General features: G+C 32.7%; 1 long non-coding RNA gene across 1 annotated transcript in view; it reads left to right on the forward strand.

The window, feature by feature from the left end:
* Positions 1 to 16,740, forward strand: part of LOC104650533 (uncharacterized) — a 488,551-nt gene extending 471,811 nt beyond the window's left edge. Inside the window, exon 4 of the long non-coding RNA XR_744133.1 lies at positions 16,611 to 16,740. This is a non-coding gene — a long non-coding RNA (uncharacterized LOC104650533). The remainder of the gene's footprint in view (positions 1 to 16,610) is intronic.
* Positions 16,741 to 20,302: the final 3,562 nt, after the last annotated feature.

Below are 20,302 nucleotides of genomic sequence, written 5' to 3' on the forward strand. Positions count from 1 at the left end.
CTGTATCCAGCACAGTGGTAGTGACCACTCCAGATAGCCTGTGCCTTCAGAACCCTCATATGATTCCACATCTGTTTTCTGATTATTTTTTTTTCCTAAGACCTATCAAAATGCTTTTGACTGATTTTTTCCATTTTTTTTTTTTTTTATTTTTGAGATGGAGTTTCACTCTTGTTGCCCAGGATGAAATGCAATGGTGTGATTTTGGCTCACTACAACCTCCATCTCATGGGTTCAAGCAATTCTCCTGCATCAGCCTCCCAAGTATGTGGGATGATAGGCACCTGCCACCATGCCGAGCTAATTCTTTTATTTTTAATAGAGATGGGGTTTCACCGTGTTGGCCAGGTTAGTCTCAAACTCCTGACCTCAAGTGATCTACCATTCTAGGTGTTCCAAAGTGCTGAGATTACAGGTGTGAGCCACAGCGCACTGTCTGATTTTTTTCATTAAGTTTGTTACCTCTAAAGGTTCTATGAGGATGGAGACTTACTATTTTATTCACCACTGCAATTTTAATACCTAACCTATTGCTCGGTAAAAAATAGCAGAATATTTTTAAATGAATAAATAAACATGTTTCTACAATGTGTAGTGAAATTAATAAAAAATAAAGTATGATTTTTATACTTTTATTACCAGGGTAAAGTATAAAAAATAAAAAACAATGACTTAGAAAACTGAGAACAATTAATCTTTCCTAGCAAGAATAAAATTATTTCAATATAATTAATTTAGAAAGGAAAAGAAAAATAAAAAATTGATAGCATGTTTCTAAATAGTGAATATATAAAATATTGACTTTTTAAAAATAGGAAAACCTTAAGTAACTATTTTTAAAATACATGAAAATTTTTAATAAAGTTTATTCATAACAGAAAGGCTAAAATTATTTCTTGTTTTCAAATATATTTTTTCTCTGTATTTAAAAACTATGTAATAAAAAGTTTAAGGAATAACAAGTGAACCCCGCTTTGGTGGACTATAAATAAATAAATATGCATATAAGTATTTCTTCTTCAACTGAAGTGTTTTCTTTCTTTAATCATCTGCCCACTCTGTAAGGATTGCCAGTGTAGTATTAAAAATGATATCTGTGTCTACTACCAGTTCCCCTCCTGTGGTTTTAACTCATTAACTCACTAATCCATTAATCTACAAATAGAATAATCCATTCAGAGCTTTCATGATCACCTCTTAAATGTCCCACCTCTCAACACTAACACATTGGGAGATAAGTTTCAATATGAATTTTGGAAATGAATTTTGGAGTTTTTAAATTGTTCTAAGAAAAAAGAATGATGTACTTTTCTTTTATTAAATTCTCCTTGCCCAGTTGTGATACCTCATTTATACTAGACTTATAAAGTGCTGTGGAAATGTTTGTTCCCCCTAATACTTGATAAAGTTTATGTAAGATTATAATGATAATTTCCTTGGATGTACTATAGAACTCATCTCTATAAACCAGATGGATGTGTTTTCTACGTGGAATTTTTAAATATAGATTTAATTTTCTTCATTGTATAGGAGAAATTTTTCCTAACTTATATGTATAAGTTAGAACTTTAAAAATTCAATACAACTATTTCCATATTGGAATTATATGGAAAATTTGATTCTGTTTCAGTGAAATATAAAGTGGTATCCAGTGAAAATTAATAAGCAAAACAAATGAGGAAGCAGATATTCTTATTCGTATGTATATGCTCTATCGCAGTGTATTTTATGTGGTGCACATATTACTGTTAGCTGAAAAGACATATCTGCTGGAGAGGAAGAACCAAACCAAAGCAAACTAATCTAAGCAATGCTGGAGAATTACTTAACAAACATATATATTTTAGTAATAATATGGTAGATGACCTCAAAATTATGCTATTGAAATATATCAAAATGATTTTGGAGAATCAAAATAGATGGTTTTTCACATGTTCTCACTTATAAGTAGGAACTAAATGATGAGAACACATGGACACATAAAGAGGAACAACACACACTGCAGGGTGGGAAGAGGGAGAGGACTGACAAAAATAACTAATGGGCACTACGCTTAATACCTGGGTAATGAGAGAATCTGTACAACAAACCCCCATGACACAACTTTACCTACATACCAAACCTGCACATATACCCTGAACTTAAAAGTTAAAAAAGGGGTTTTCAATAATAAAATTTGCTTACAGAAATAATTTTCAAAGTTATTTCCATTATTTAAAATGGAATCAAAATTTTGTTTTGCTTTTACATTACCCAAGTATTTATTTTTTAAATTCTATGTTTTCTTTTGCAAGTTTCAGCAGCAGCACTTACAAAAGCACATTAACCGTTTTAATGCAATTATTAATTCCATAACTTTATTCTTGTCCCGAAGTGTGTCATAACAGCACTCCACATTAAGATAATTCCTCATTCTTTAGGTTAAATGAGTAATCAGAATATTTTAATTTTATTTTATTTTTGTCTCTCAAACAAGTTAAACATAATAATTATTATCTTATAAATTTAATGTTTATATAAATTTACCAACATGTTTCTCAGCTTCTTCATTTAGTATTTCCCTGTTCATCTTGGGCTTTTCTTCTGGGATAATTTTCTTCTTCCCAGACTTGGTTCTTTCAAAATTATTTTAAGAGAGATTCATTGATGGGAAATTCTGTTTTTAATTAATCTAAAACTGTCTTTATTCAAATGATTCTTTTATTAATTCAAGGTATAGATTTTGAGATTGAATATCATTTATTTTCCTCAATTTTAATGTGGTCTACTTTTTGGGTTTCTCTTGTGTCTATTGAGAAATTATCCTTCAAGCTAATTGTTTTCTTTATCTTGTGGAATTTGTGTGTACATTTCTTTCAATAATTTTTAGCCATATGTGTATGTATGCATATGTATGTGTATGTGTTCTGTATTCCATTACAGATACTCATACCATCACTGAGAAACCTTCTTTTGATTATCACTGAGAATTTAAAAGCATTGTTATGTTGAATATTGCCTTTTGCCACTTTATTTTTTCCTCCTTCTTAAACTCCTAGTAAGCAATGAATTTATTTCTTTTCATATATTTCCAAACGTCTCTGAAAAAACTAAACCTGCATCTGGAAAGAGTGATGCCACCCAGAATAAGCAAGGCATATACACCAATGACAAGATAAAAAGCAACTTGAGTTTTTTTATAGTTGCAGTATGGAAGGACATTCCCAATAACAAAATCAGTGTTTTATGGGACTTAACAAATGGAGTCTACAAACTATTCAAGTGCAAATCACAAGTGAGACTAGATTTAGTTGCTTAAAAGCTTAAATGCAAAAAAATAGCTAAAAGTACAGAATAAAAAATATCGAAGTGTGAGAAAAGATCAGAGATTGAAAGTAACATCCAGGTGACTTAGCACATATATAATAATAAATATGAAGGAAAATAATAGAATAGATGAAATTATACAAAAGCAAAGAATATTCACTGAGCTGTAAAAAGCCCTGAAACTGCAGCCTGAATTGCCTCATTAAAGCCAGGAAAAACTGTGAGAAAAGACATGTATCTCAGTATTGTCTGTAAAATACCTTATTAAGTTTTCTGAAAAATAAAAGTGTTGCATGCCTCTTGAAAGAAAGATGCATGATTTCCATAGGTAAAGTATCTGCTGCTTTGGACTCATCTGCAAAATAAGATATTAAAAAATTATGGGATAGATGCTATAGATACTGAGAAAAGAGCCTTGTGACAAGGACACAAAGCAAGATAGACATAGGAATTTGGGGATATGCAAGAATTTAAAGAATGCTATCATCCACCTAACAGATATAATGAAATCCTTTAAAAATTAAACTTTTTAAAAAAGAACAAGAATGCAACATTAATACAGAGAAAACTGAAGAGGTTGTAGTGGAATCAGTAAACCCACTAAAAAACGCATGAAATAGTGAAAACATCTATTAAATTTCACAAGGAAATTGTAGGGAACCAGCCCTACATCACCATGGGTAACCTGTGGTCTGTGGCAAAAAAGGAATGAAAAAAAGACAGAATAAGAGAGATAGTGGAACCAGGGGGCCATCACTTTATTATTCTGGAGGCGACAGTGAAGGCCCTGAGCTCTGATCATCCGCACTATTTATTGATTACAATCACTTTGATCTACAGGGTAGGGGTGGAGTGATTGTGGAGTGAATCAGTGAGCCAGGAGTGAATCAGTGAGCCAAAACTGGTGTGTTACCATAAGGATTTATAATAGTAGTGGTTTGGGAGTTTCACAAAACAAGAACATGTGGTTATCTTTAGCTTATTATCTATGTACAGCTGATGGAACACGGACCTTACAAGGAGCCTACAATCTGGCTAAATCATAGAGCTACAAAGGGGTTTTAGGTCCTTGAGCACAATGTTTATGGTAACAGCCTAGATCACCCTGCACCAGAACATGAGGCATGGAGAAGCCTTCCTCCTCAGAGGCTTCCCACAGTTTGCTGTGGTTTTTCTCAGTTACATGTTACTTATAACCAATTTACGTAGGCACTCTGTAAGTCCTTTCTCCTTTGTTGCTTTTCCCAACAGAAACAACAAAACGTATGTTATCAGAGGCCAGAAGCAAAACTGAAAGCATTCCAAAGGCCTACCAAGAGGCATAAATAGGAAGATGAGGGAAGGAATAGTAAAAACATTATAAAAGGATCATTGTATTAATCTAATTTTTGTTGCTTATAATAGGATACCTGAAATGGTAACTTCTATAGAAAATAAATGTATTTTTACAGATTTGAGGCTCAAAGTCCAAGGTTGAGGGGCTACTCCTGCTGAGAGCCTTTTTGCTGGTGGGGACTCTGTAGGGATTCAACTCAGGTGCAGGGTATCACATGGCAAGGGGGCTGAGTGTGCTAACATGCTAGCTCAGGGCTCTCTTTCCCATTCTTTAAAACTACCGGTTCCCTCTCATGATAATTAATTCATTAAACTCACGAATCCATTAATCCACAAATGGAATAATCCATTGAGAGCTCTCATGTTCACCTCTTAAAGACCCCACCTCTCAGCACTGACACATTGGGAGTTAAGTTTCAATATGAATTTTGGAGGTGACATCCAAACCATAGTAGTCATTCTATTGGAGTTTAGTAAATAAAGGAGAAGGAAGGTGTTACCATCAGAAAAGAAAGTTTGGGTTCATTTCCAAATTATAGTAGAAAAATATGTTTTTGTTCTGCATTTTGAGCCATAAGAAAAAAATGTAACTTCTATTTTTCTGAAAGGTAATGTGTCAATATTTATCAAAGTTAAATATACTTGATTCCATCTTCAATTCCATCTTCAGATGTTTATTTTTATGATACATTTCCACAGATAACTGTTTATCAGGTGTTCTTCAAATAAATTTTTAAACTGTTGTAAATGCTTAGTGATAAGAGACTGACAAAATAAATTATAGTGCATTGCAAATGTAATTTTGATAAAGTATGATGCTAAAAATAATTTGCTGACTTTAAAAAATCTCTCCGATGATAGTACAGCTTATGATATAGTACTATCTCATTCCTAAAAATATTTATGTATGCATTAAAAAATGGCTAGAGAAATAGATGACTAAATAGTTTCAGAGATTTTCATTTGATCTATTTCTGGCCAGTTACTCTTATGTTTCTATGTCATATCAATAGATTACAATGTACATCCATAGTGTGAAAGTTTAAAACAATTTTAACTTAGAAATCAATGGGGAAAATATTATTATATAAAAAGAATGATCATATTATGCATAGTTACACAAATGTTATTCATCAATTGTTATCAATTGGCCAAAAGTAAAACAGCATTTTATTAACTCATGTTGCAAATTGAGAAAGTATTAATCCAGAAAGAAGATGAATATACTTTTTTTTTATAATAAACTTTCCAAATTTTTAGCAAATGAGTAGAAAATGTATTCAAATTAGAAATGAAAGAGGGCGATTATTATGACCTAAATATTTGCTAAACTTCACCAGGGCAGCCATCTGGGCCTGGGCTTTTGTTCGTGGTCATTGTTTTAAATTATCTTATTATTTACTAATTCTAAATTTTCTTCACTAAATATGTATTACTAATAAAATATTTTTAAATTATGTTAATTTATAAATTTAATAAATTTATTGTATTCATTTTTAATAAAATATTAAAGAGGCACAAGTAATAAAGCTAAAATTCAATTGGCAAATTGGGAAAAATCTCATGCCTATAATCTCAGCGTTTTGGGAGGCCAAGGTGGGACAATCTTTTGAGGCCAGTAGTTGGAGACCAGCCTTGGCAACATAGCAAAATCCTTCCTTTACGGAAAATACTAAAAATTATCCAGGCATGGTGGTACACACCTGTTGTCCCAGCTACCAGGGAAGCTGAAGTGGAAGAACCATCTGAGCCCAGGAGTTTAAGGCTGCAGTGAGCCATAAATCACACCACTGCACTCCAGCCTGGGCAACAGAGCAAGATTCCATCTCTAAAAAATAGAAAGAAAAAGAAATGCAAAGCATTTTGCAAATAAATTGACAGTTTTGCAAGAACATTTTCATTTTCAGTTTGTTTTGATGTTACTTTTTATTTTTGCTCCAGTTATTCTGATGTCCTCAAATTGATTCAAATTCAATTAGAGAAATTTCTTTCATTGAGAGCCTACTATTTGTTAGTCCATCTAATTATGACTAGAATAAACTGATAAAGATTGCTGACTTAAACATAATTCAAGTTCATTTAATCATATTTTCATGAAGTAAATTTTCCTCCCAGTTTCAAATAAAAATAAATTTCCCATCCTATAGATTTTTCAGCATTATACCACCACCACCACCAGAACAATAAAACCTGTACATTAGATATTTTAATATTAAATAGCAATTTGCTTTATACTTAAAGGGAAGATGAATCTCCAATTTCACAAATGTAAAAAAGAATAAGATCACAGGAAATGTAGACATCTGCATTTACTTAGGGATGTAATCAAAATTAAGACCTTCTGAGAGCCTCTAAAGCTGAACTCTACTGAAGTAGCTCATGCAATTTACCATATTAATATTGAACCTATGATATTTAAATACATCACAAGCATGGCAAGAGGAATCACTAGAATCTATAGCAATGTATTTTATTTTTGATGATATACTCTTGCTGTTCACATTGTCCATTTAAGTTACATACTTGGGGCAATTTTTACCTGTCATTATTTTTAACTTCAAAATTATCTTTTTTGGTGAGTGATTTTAACTTTTGTGATAAATCTTCTTGTTGAAATATTTTTAATAGCAATTGATCACTTCAGTCACAATTTCATGGTTAGAGCATTCACTGAAGAACATTTAAATTTATTTTCTTTCTGTTCAATTTCACATATTTATAGTTAAAATTTTTAGGTTCTATATAGTAGGCTTCTGTAGTAAGATTTTGAGGGACTTTTGAAACAAATATTTCATATGGTATTTAAATTTTACTCGAAACATTTATATTGTAAAGGCATATACAATATAAGAAATTGTTAAATACTTAAAAATGGAAAAACACACATGTACAGAGTGTCAGATTATTCTTAATTTCTAAAATGGTTTCCTCAATGTAAAATTTTGGTTTTAATTTGAAGCTAAAAAAGACAGGTTCTAAAATTCTCCAACCCCATGAAACATCACAAATTAACACAATGTCCATTTTAAAAATCGTATTAGAGAAAACTCGGTAATCTACAAATTAATGTTTATGGATTAAACAAATATGAAATTGGTTTGCGAGTGCTTTTGAGTCATAGACTGACTTGTATCATATAAATATTTCACATAAAATGATTAAAAACATCAGCAACCTACTTTCTTTTAAATGGTTTGGAAATTGTCATTCAAATCATAAAGTTATTTTTAAATGATAGGCTCATATTTATCTACTTCCATAAAGAAGTTTTTAAAATAAGTATACCTTAGATTTAACTGAATGTGCCTTTCAAATCATTTAGTTATCATTTAAACTACCTACTTTGGGCAATTACAACTCTCAGGAATTCTACTTTCTGTCAACATGGATAACATTGATAGACTTATCTTACTGCCTGAAATGATGGAAAACAGAAGAAATTTATAAGAGAGTGGCTTATAAGACACTGGAAATCAGGCCACAAAGAACAGAGATTTCTAAGAGATGGCAAAGTGAGCCTATGATAAACACAGCTTGAAAATATTCCTAGGCTGAGGATTGAGGTACCCAGGAGGACACTGGTGAACTCCTTAAGTTAAAGAGATAGATCTGAGACTCCAGCAGACTTGGCTGACAAAATTTATGGGATGAAGAACGGGACAAAATAGTGCTGCACAGAGACAAAATTCCCGAAATCTGCAGAGGTTTCCCTTTGAGTATTTAGCTGACTACTGATCAGTACAATCATGTCAAGACTGGAAAAGGAACCTTCCAGGAAAGATGCAAAGTAACAGTGCCCAGCACTCACATAGGTGCAAGAATAGTGCCTCTTCCCACCGTAAACTGAGAAACTTCATGATTCACAGGAAATTTTGTAAAGTACAAAGAATGGCTGCACTTGGAGAATGGGGGGAATAATCAGATCAAAACAGAGTACTTGCTCAGGTCCTGACAAATTTTAAAAGTAAAACCCAGAAGGATGAAATTGTTTTCAAGTAATTTTTCTACATATCAGAAAAAAATCCCCAAAATAGGAATACAATACCATCACCCGGAATACAAGTATTTATCAACCAGAGAACTGTACTACATGAAATGTTAAAGGAAGTCCTTAGAACAGAAGGAAAATGACATTAGATAAGAATATTGATCTACAAAAGGAAATGAAGAGTGCTGCAAATAGTGGCTACATAAGTAAATAAACAAGATTTTTTTTTTCTTACTATTTAAATATCTTAATGGTAAGTAATCCTTTAAACAAAATTAATGACAATGCCGTAGGGAATCTATACCCATAAGAATAAAATATGTGACAATAATAGCAAAAAGGATACGAGAGAAAAATGGGAGTATATTATTTTATGTTTCATATACTATATGTGAAGTGATGTAATATCACTTGAAGGTAGAATGTTTTAAAAGTAACAGGTGTTTATTATAAACCACAAAACATGCCCTAAAATAACAACAACAACAAAAAATTATAGCCAACACAGGAGATTAAATGTAATCTCAGAAAGTAATTTATTTAAAAGAAGGCTGATAAAGAAGATAGGGGGACAAAGTACAATTGGAAAACTGCAGAACAAATAAGAAGATGATTAGCTTAAACCTAAGGATGTCAATCATCACATTAGATGTAAGTAATCTGACTACCTTAAATAAAAACAATATGAGATTGTATTTGTTAAAAAAAGGTGAAATCCTACTTTATGCTGCCTAAAACAAGCACACATTAAGTATACAGAATCCACACTAATACAAATTTTTAAAAGTCTGTAATGGCTATATTAATATCAAAGTAAATTTTATAGCAAAGAATATTACTAAAGACAAGAAAGTTTATTTCCTAATACTAAAGGATCAGTTCAAGGGGACATACCAACCCTGAATATTTATATACCAAATAAGTGAGATTCCAAATTACAAGAGCTTACAGAACTACAAAGATAAATAGGCAAATCTACACTTGTAGTTGGAAGTTTGAATACTTTTCTCTTGATAAATGATAGAAAAAGTAAATAAAAAATAATAATATAAATGATTTGAGCAATACTCAACAAATATGATTTTATTACCACTTATAGGATAACACACTCAATGACAAGACAGTAAATATTCTTTTTAAGATCACATGGAACATTTATCAAGAAGACCATATTCCAGACCATTGAACATTTCTAAGTGTATTTAGAATGAATCACATTATATAAATAACGTACCCTGGCAACAATGGGATAAAATTAGAAATTGAAAAGCGAAAAACTGCTGAATTTTCTACAACTATTTGGAAACTAAATAACACACCCATGAATAAAAGATGAAATAAAATTGAAAATTAGAAGTTATTTTGAACTGAATGAAAAAAAAAGCCACAACATATAGAAATTTGTGAGTTGCCAACAGAACAACAGTAACGTGGGATTTATACCACTGAAAAAAAGATTCATTAAAAATTAGTGAATCTTTACCATTAGTAAAGAGCAAAGGTTTCAAATCAGCATCTACCTTAAGAAATTTATAAAGAACAAATGTAACCAAAGTAAACAGAAGAAGGAAAAATAAGATCAGAGAGAAAATCAGGGATATGCACAATAAACAAAAAAAATAGAGACAAATTATTATACCACAAGTTGGCTTTTTGAAGAGGAATACACATAATCAACTGTATTTCTAAAATTAAAATACAAATTGACATTAAAAATACTATTTAAAATAGCATTAACATTTGAAATAGGGATAAATCCTACAAAAGAAATGGAAAACCTCTACAGTGACAACTACAAAATATTGATGAGATCAAATAATATCTAACTAAGTAGAGGGAGGCATTGTGTTCATGGGTAAGAGGATTCAATATTGTTAAATTGTTCCTTCTTTCCAAAGTTTTCTATAGGTTCAAAGTAATCAAAATCAAAATTTTTGCAGATTTTTTTATATTAGTGAATTTTAAAATCCATACGGAAATACAATGGACCTAGAATAACAAAAACAACTTTGAAAACAGGGAACAAGTTGGAGGACTCACAGATGTGATATCAGCCATTATTATAAAGCTGCAGTAAACAAGACAGTGTGTTAGCATGTCATGTTCTATAAAATAGATCAGTAGAACAAAATGAAGATTCCAGAAACAGACTCACACATATATGGGCAAATGATACTTGAAAAAAAGTACTTCTGTTGTACACTCTTGTTAACTAAAAAGTGGAGAGGAATTTTGAACTGTCTCATTTGCACCAAATCTGCTGTGACTTTTCAAATTTTTTCCTTCTAACCTCATTGTATTCCATAGTGAGGATGTAATATATGCATTAATATCTTTTTAAATGTGAAATTGAACATACTTGTGAAAATTGGGGAAAAAAGTCATACAGATAATAACGTAATAACATCCTTGAAACCTAAATCCACAGGTAGAATCTGTTAGAACCAGAGAAATCTTCTTCATGCTAACTCGAAATGACGTTCCTGCCTACCTCTTAAAGCCTATTATGGTAAAACAAACAAACATAAATGTGTTTGTTTATCTTTAGAGTTTTACGCATAGTTTATCTTTGATGAATTTTTGAAACATGCAAAAATGAAATTAAATAGTATGCATTATTTTTGTTTCTGGTTTCTTTCGCTCAGAATTATGTTTGTGAGATTCATTCTTGTTTAGGTCTAGTTTGTTAATTTGTCAGTATTGATAAGTAATACTTTTCAAGGATTTTACTATTCCATTTATATTTTCAATTTTATTTCCATAAATATCTTCATAATATGCATTTTTAGGTGCTTTAGTATCTGTCACCACTAGGTAAATATTCTAATTCCTTTTATGAATTATTTGTTTACTTTCTCTTTTTTGTGATTGTTCTTGCTATTTATTTTATTAATTTTTGGATCTCTTGGAAGAAATTCTAGTTTTCTTAATCCTCTATGCTGTGCCTTTGTTTTGTAGTTTATTAATTTCATTTCTCTCTGGTTATTTTTTTCTTTTCCAAGCTTTTGGAGGATTTCCTTAGATATTTTACTTTCTTTTTATGTCAGGAGAATATGGAATACATACATTGGAATTTGTTAAATTTTGTTTCCAATTTGTTTTTAAATTTTAAAGAATTCTATAGTTTATGCTTTTGAGAATCCTTAATCATCAGACAAACATCCGTGACAGAAGCTTCCTTTTCCTAGGATGACACCAATGCTTTACCAGCCAGGTGCCAGGCAAGGACAGTAGGACTGGTCTTTCTTGGCTTGCCTCTCCTGGTGTAGAGCAACATACCTGTGGGGGAATTGGGACTAAGGGTGATTAGTGCTCCAGTATTCTTAGGCAGAGGGAGGGAGCTCACAATCTCTGGACTCTACTCACATGGAACATGAAGCTTGAGAAAATAAGAAATGCCAGTGTCTTGCCCTTTCCAGGAAGATTCCACAGCCATTGACTGGGAACTTACAGTGGGGGATGAAGCCTTGTCTTCTTAGCCATACCCACTCAGAGTGAGGCTTTGGTCACACTAACCTGAGGGTAGGAGGCAAAAATGGGTGTGGCTCAAGTGCCAGAGACTCTCGCTCCTCTTTCTGAGATTTAATGGATTTCGTTGAACAAATGTTTCTTCATTTGATGTATGCCCTTAGTGTTGGAGAATTTTCTCCTTAGTTCAGCTAAAACCAAGTTCTTGTTACATGACCAGGAAGGATTAGACACAAGGACACATAGAAGGGTGAGGAACGTAATTTATTGAGCAAAAAGGGAATCCTGCTAATAGGCCCTCCACTGCATAGATTGAATACCAGGTCACCACACAGGAATTGAAGAGGCCAGCTCTCTCCAACTCTATCATTAGATCACCTGTCTTTACAATTAGGAATTGAAGAGGCTGGGCCTCCTTTCTCTGTCTCCTGTCTGCTGTCTAAATTAGGACAAAATTTCCAAAGACTTTTATATCTGTATATTATATATAGATATAAACCTATAACAAAACTTACATACGTATACAAATTGTTCCAGTTATGACTGCTTCACCAGGGAGCATATCCACAGAGGCCCTCATGCTGTCATTCTGCAAGTCGTCTTCCATAGTGTTTTTCTTTCTGTTCATTTATGTATTTATATTGTTACCCCTCTGCTTCCTCCCCAAATAAGTATATCCTTTAAAACAGAGATCATCAAACTACTTCCTGTATGTGAAATCTGTCCCACTGCCTGATTTTGTAAATATTTATTGTAGTACAGTTAACATCATGTGCTTAAATATGGTCTATGCCTGCCTTTGTTAGCTTTGCATCACTGCATCAGAGATAAGCAGTTGTGACAAAAGCCACATGGCCCACAAAGCCAAACTATTTGCTGTCCTGCCCTTTACAGAAAAACATTTGCCACCTCTGCTTCAGAGTATTCAAGTATTCATATTCCTCATTTTTCAACTCGTCGATTTAGATAATATATTTTTCAACTTTTAGTTCTATACATATCCTTGAAATTTCTTTATAGCATTAAATTTAATAACACACATATTTTATAATTTTCTATTATTAATTCTTGTTATCCTCATCATATTCCTGCTTTTTTTCCAAAAAAAAAATTTTATTTGTTGGTTATAATTTTTTCAAAAACTTTCCTTATATTAATTGTGTGGATGCTACCCTCTTTGAATTCTTGCATAACTACAAATTCTTTCCTTTCCCCTGACAGGTGAAAATACCGTAATTGGAAAGAAGATTTTTGGTTCTCTGTACTTTACTTTGAGTAGTTTATATGTTGCTCTTCACTTTTAGTCTTCTTGTAAAGGATAAGTCTATGTTTAAATTATCTATCTCTATTAAGATACTTGTTCTCTACTAATAAGATCATTTTCTTTAACTTGGAACTCAAGAATTTCACTACTGACAATTATTAATATTGAATTTTAATTTTGTTGTTCAATATTGATATTGAATTTCATTTTTCTTTTAATCTTTCCCAGGCCTTACAGAAGCCCTTCAGGCTGCAGAATAAATTACTTATTTATATAATGTACATTTTTCTCTACTAATTGAGCTAATTTTTCTCTCTTATTTTCTGTATCATCGAAAGCCTATGTGCTGCATGTTACAACTCATGTAAATGTACATCAAAATGCTATCTTTTGCTCATGTTTTCCTATCTTTTCAGTTTTGTTATGAATATTAAGGTATTCCTTCCACAAGAAATTCCGGTAGATTAAATTGGTTCTTAGTAGATACCCACAAACTTCTACTTTGTGTATTAAATTTTAAAATTCAACAGGCCCAGCTTAATGGCTTATGCCTGAAGTGTCAGCATTTTGGGAGCCCAAGGTGAACAGATCTCTCAAGTCCAAGGGTTCAACACCATTCTGGGCAACACGGCAAAACTCCTATCTTTACCAAATAAAAAAATTAAAAAGATATATTTTTTGATATACATTATATACATATAATTAAAATTCTTGAATCAGGTTCTTGAACATATTTTACCTGCTAATTTAACCTTCTTAAAACCCCTTTATTATTTTTTTTAATTGCATTTTAGGTTTTGCGGTACATGTGAAGAACATGCAAGATTGTTGCATAGGTACACACATGGCAGTGTGGTTTGCTGCCTTCCGTCCCCTCACCTGTATCTGTCATTTCTCCCCATGCTATCTTTTCCCACCTTCCCACCCCCCCGCCCCTCCCCTATTTCCCCCAATGGACCCCAGTGTGTAGTGCTCCCCTCCCTATGTCCATGTGTTCTCATTGTTCAACACCCGCCTATGAGTGAGAATATACGGTGTTTGATTTTCTGCTCTTGTGTCAGTTTGCTGAGAATGATGGTTTCCAGGTTCATCCATGTCCCTACAAAGGACGTGAACTCATCGTTTTTGATGGCTGCATAATATTCCATGGTGTATATGTACCACATTTTCCCTATCCAGTCTATCATCGTTGGGCATTTGGGTTGGTTCCAGGTCTTTGCTATTGTAAACAGTGCTGCAATGAACATTCGTGGGCACGTGTCCTTGTAGTAGAATGATTTATAATCCTTTGGATATATACCCAGTAATGGGATTGCTGGGTCAAATGGGATTTCTATTTTTAGGTCCTTGAGGAATAGCAACACTGTCTTCCACAATGGTTGAATTAATTTACATTCCCACCAACAGTGTAAAAGTGTTCCTATTTCTCCACATCCTCTCCAGCATCTGTTGTTTCCAGATTTTTAAATGATCACCATTCTAACTGGTGTGAGATGGTATCTCAATGTGGTTTTGATTTGCATTTCTCTGATGACCAGTGATGATGAGCATTTTTTCATATGTTTGTTGGCCTCCTGTATGTCTTCTTTTATATTTAAATTTTCCATGTGGGTTTACAAGTTCTACTTCAGTGGGAAAGCGTATTCTTTATATTCAGCTTCACCTTTTTCTTGGTGACCCATGTTCACTTAAGTTCAGCAAGGACTTAACACTGGCTGCACACTGAAATCACCTGTGGTGTTTTTGAAATTACACTTTACTGGCTTCCAAAAGGGCTTGTAGGGCATGGAACTGTCCTGGTGACATGCCCTTCAGTAAGCTGTCAAGGTTGAGTCCTACTACTCAACTTGATTACTGGTTTTGCTTGATTATGGTTCAGTATACTCTCTACCCTTGTCTCCCTTATCTGAACAACAATTATGACGGTGGAAGCTAGAGCATAAATATTGGATCAAAAGTTAGAAGACTTATGCTGAGAAATTGCATAGCCATAAACTGAAAGAAACTAAGCTCCCCAAATCACAATTACCCTTAGAGCATAAACCTGAAAAACTGACTTTTTTAAAATTAAAAATATATTTATGACATATAATACACAATAACTTTTGGGTTCATTTTACAGCTGCTTTGCCAGTATCTTAAATAAAATAAACACTTAATAGGGACTAAACTCTATCCCAAGCAGCATGGTGGTAGTAGGGGTGAGCGAGGGAGGGTGGGGAAAATGTCCTCACATGCCCTCCATATTTTCTTGGGCAAGTGTTAATTTTCCTCTACTTATAGTTTTTTCTGTGTAAATCACAATTGGAGATGATGCCTACACTATCCCATTCATTAATCTGAATATTTTCAGATTAAGAATAAGGGGGTTTAAAATAATTTGCTAATATCAACTTTTCTCCAAGTATTTGGGTCCATGTAGCCCAAATAACCTCTGCCTCTAACATACTCTACAATTCTTGTTGGCTTACTCAAAGAGAATTTCTCTGTTAATAGTCATCTTGAGGTAAATCATTTTCCTCTTTTATCCTACTCTGAATTTTGTTCCATTGATCTAAAATAAAACCACTTATTTTAATAATTATTCATATTCGTTTTTCTGTAATTGTATGGTTTGTGATCACATGTCTTGTTTTGATAATACAAGTTATATGATATTGGAGTCAGCACTTTATTCTTCTTTGTAATCTCTTTGAATCCTGGCATTATACTGGACAAATGACATAGATTAATATGACATTTTTATCATTAACCAGTTATATGCATATACTGTAAGAAAATGGTAACATTATAGAAGCATAAAACTCAGAAAGTCTACTGTATTCCTATTCTTTAAATGAATAAATTCTAAATAGTTAAATATCTTAATTTACAGTTAGTTTTCTGTTGGTATGCGATCATCTATTAAATTTACTTTTTAGAAATTAGGTCATTCTGTAAATACTCTTCAGCAGTTTGCTGTCACTAACAAAAAATTTTAAGCATTTTTGATGTTAATATATATTTTGTAACTATTATAAGAACTAAATAATTTCATTGCTATTTTTTGATTTAATAGAAATGTCTTTATACTATGAGGCTTAAGTGAAATTTATAGCTCTATATACAAACAGAGAGTTTAATGATATACATTTAATATAAAGATAGATATATATGGGGAAAGTGTAGTGTCATCTTTTAGGGCTAAAAGTGAGCTAAGTATGAATTTTTTTTCCTCTGAACACCTGTCTTCTTCATCCTCCTTCTTAGAATTTTCCTCCCCCTCTCTTTATGGTACCTGAACTGATCAAAGGGAGCTGCATTTGCTTTCTTTATTGGAATACAGCCCCCACATGATACACAGACTAAGTGAAAGGCAACATGGTTTCCAGGGGAAGAAAGCATGGACTATTGCATATGTCAAGCTCCAGTCTAGGCTTAAGAATAGAAATCATTTTCTTTTTATATTTGTAGACTGATTAGCTTAGCTCTCTATAGCATTAAAACAAATTTCAGGAATAAATAAGGCTGAAAATCAACAGCTCAGGCATATATAATATCTCTTCCACTATCACCTAAAACTTAATTAGAAATTTAATTAATTATTGGAGGTTCACCTCACATATTTACATCTTCTCAATGTAATAATAAAATAAAAGAGTTTGTATTCCCAAGGACCAAGAGAACTGCAGGAAATGCCACAGTGGATCTGATATTTCAACAAAATTTGAAGACAATAGGGAAGTAGAAGAACAGTTAACTGATTTAGAAAGCAAAGTTATTACCTGTGTGACTGCAATGTGGAATGCCAATGAGCTTAAAGCCGATTGTGTCATGGACCCTGCTATAGTCTCACATGAAGAAACTGAGTACTGCAAAAGACTGGGATTGGTTAGAAAGACTTGTCAAAAAACTGAGTACAGTGCAAGTTAGAATCTCCGAATACTATTTCTCATTGGGAGTCATCCAGCAATACCAATTTTCTACATGGTAGAGAACAAGGTATATTTTGTGAGTAATCTCAATGTGAGATACTTCAGATGCAGAAGCACAAGCTACTCCAGAAGTCTGGAGTAAGTTACTTGTTGAAAACTGGAGGATTGATTAAAAACCTATGCATCAACTGTGGCACATTTACTTCTTCCTGGGTCAAGCTTTTGTAAAGCAAATGGGGAGGTTTATACTCTATAAACGAGAGAGGCAAAAGAAATTCCTAGGTTCACAAAAGAACACCAGCTCAAAGCACCAACAAGCTTATTGTGATCCTTGAGGATTGAGTTCTGTCAAAAGGTCTCCATTTATGAGTGGGAGAAAGGTGGGGAGCATTAAATAGCTATATGTTTGGTGGGTGTACCTTTGGCAAAATTTTTGACACATATATGGCCGATCTATTAGAGCATTTGGAATAAAACTAAAAATGTTATTTGGAAAAAATTAAAAGAAATAATTGCAAGAAGAAACAAACAATTTTAAAAAGTTAATTTTGAGAATTGGGGTTGAAGTAGATACAGAGGAATCAGCAGGTTCTTTTTCATTGTAAGTGTTTTTAGGCTTTAAATAAATAATTTTTTTTAATTATGTGCTTATACTACTTTAACAAGCAAAGTACTTTAAAAAATAGTATTTAGGGATTCAGAGACAATAGTATGGGTAATAAACACAAATATTAGTTTATCAATTGTTCCCTTCCATTATTTCCTTCATTTATAGCTTGCCTTTGTTGATCATTCATAAAATCATGCATATTTAAATACTTATATGAGTGAGTTAATTATTTGAATAAGACACATTATTGGGTTATATGAAACCTTTTTTATACTATTTACATAACAGGAGTTTGAACAATAGAAAAAAATTTAAAAGTTAAAGTATTAATAAGTGATATACTTTTGATGAAAGTGAAAGAAGTTAAGAGAAAACTGGTAAAATAAAGTTGCTTTTTTAAAAATAGGGTCTTGCTCTCTTGCCCAGACTAGAGTACAGTGGCACCATCCTGGCTCACTGCAACCCCAAACTTCTGGGCTGAAGTGATCCTCCAGCTTCGGCCTCCCAAGTAGATGGGACTACAGGTACAGGCCACCAAACCTGGTTAATTTTTAAACATTATTGTTTTGGTAGAAATGAGGGTCTTGTAATATTGCTCAGGCTGGAATCCTCCTCCCTCAGTCCCTGAAAGTGTTGGGATTAGAGTTGTGAGCCACTAAACCTGGCCTAAAGTTGCTTTTAAAGAAGTTGATATCTGTAATAGAGCAGAAGCAGAATAAAGCACAGCAAAGAAATGGAAATCTTAAAATAAAACATGAATAATTTGAATTTGTAGATTTTCAGATAAATTACAATATGTAGTGGATGCTACATAGCAAAAGCCTAATTCATAACTCTCAAATAAAAACACTAATACATGTTAAAAATATTGTCCTGGAAACGTAATTTACCTTGTGCCTTCTGGCTGAAGCAGGCAAGGTATTCATCAAAACTGTTTCTTCTTTCTCACAGAGAGCTAAACAACATTTACCAGCCTACCATATAGTTATAGTGGAGAAAGTTATATGACCAAGATTTAAACAACAAAAAGTGATCAGAAGATGTATGTGCTTTACATCCAGTCTGTCCATAGAATCTTCCATATGTTTTCCTCTAAACTTTTTGATTTCTTTTGCTTGATACTAAAGATCACTTAACTCTTGGAAGCCCTTTGGCATAGATGGCAGAACTCCAAATGAAGGAAGCCTGGATACAAATATCAGCATTGCTTTGAGAAACATCAGTCAGAGAAATTTATTTTTACTCTGTATGATCATCCTATTTAATCCACTATACAGCCTGTGTGTTACAATAACATATATATTTTAACGAATACATTCCTTATTTAAATGAGTAAAATGAACCAGCAGGTAAAATAGTGATGTCAAACTAGGCAAATAACACTCTCCAACTGAGATCTCCAGTGAGAGAGTATGCAAGAACACTGAAGCAGAAGATGTGCTCTTAATTTTTCAAAAATAGTCCAATTAAACCACTAAGATACATTTTAAAAAGGGAGGCTTCTGGATTAAACATGATTTTTAAAAAAATGTACAATGGCAAATTGTTCTCAAGAATGGTGGTAGCATGTAATATTCCTATGTGGAATTATAATATTATGTGATTGGGCTTTCCTCCCCTTAACTTTACTAGTTCTCTCTTAGTTCTTTCTCTTCTAGTGCTTATTATCTTTTTCTTATTAATGCATAGGATATTTTGTATGGTAAGGAATTTTATTTATAAATGTTAAGTACTATATATATATATATATATATATATATATATATATATGTATAAATTTTTTTTGAGACAGGACCTTACTCTGTTACCCAGGCTGGGGTGCAATGGCATGATAATATCTCACTGCAACCTTGACTTCTGGGCTCAAGTAATCCTCCTATCTCTGTCTCCTAAATAGCTGGAACTACAGGCATGCACCACCATGCCTGGCTAATTTTTAAAAATTGTTTGTAGAAACAGGGTGTTGTTCTGTTGCCCACCCTGGTCTAGAACTCCTGGCCTGAAGAGATTGTCCCATCTCGGCCTCCCAAAGTGCTGAGATTACAGGCATAAGCCACTGTGCCTGGACTGTATTTCTTAACACTATTCAAAAATTCAACTTTTATTTAATACTCAGCATTTGAGCAACCATCTTTAAAGTAACATATTAACCTTCCATGGCCCTAGATTTTCTTGCTATAGAAGAAAAAATGCCCTTCATAGTGTCTACGCATGATCGTTTACAGCAATCTTCAATGTAAACTGGCATTGTCAAGACATTAGTATATGCAAACGTCCATGAGAACACATTTTTAGAAATCCAACCTTGAACTAATTTTGGAAAATATCATATACAGAAATAATCTCTGGCACAAGTTAGGTAGCTATGACTTTTTATTTTTTTAATTTTATTTATTTATTTATTTATTTATTTATTT

The sequence above is a fragment of the Saimiri boliviensis genome, chromosome 1, assembly GCF_048565385.1.
Source record: "Saimiri boliviensis isolate mSaiBol1 chromosome 1, mSaiBol1.pri, whole genome shotgun sequence".
Lineage (NCBI taxonomy): Eukaryota > Metazoa > Chordata > Mammalia > Primates > Cebidae > Saimiri > Saimiri boliviensis.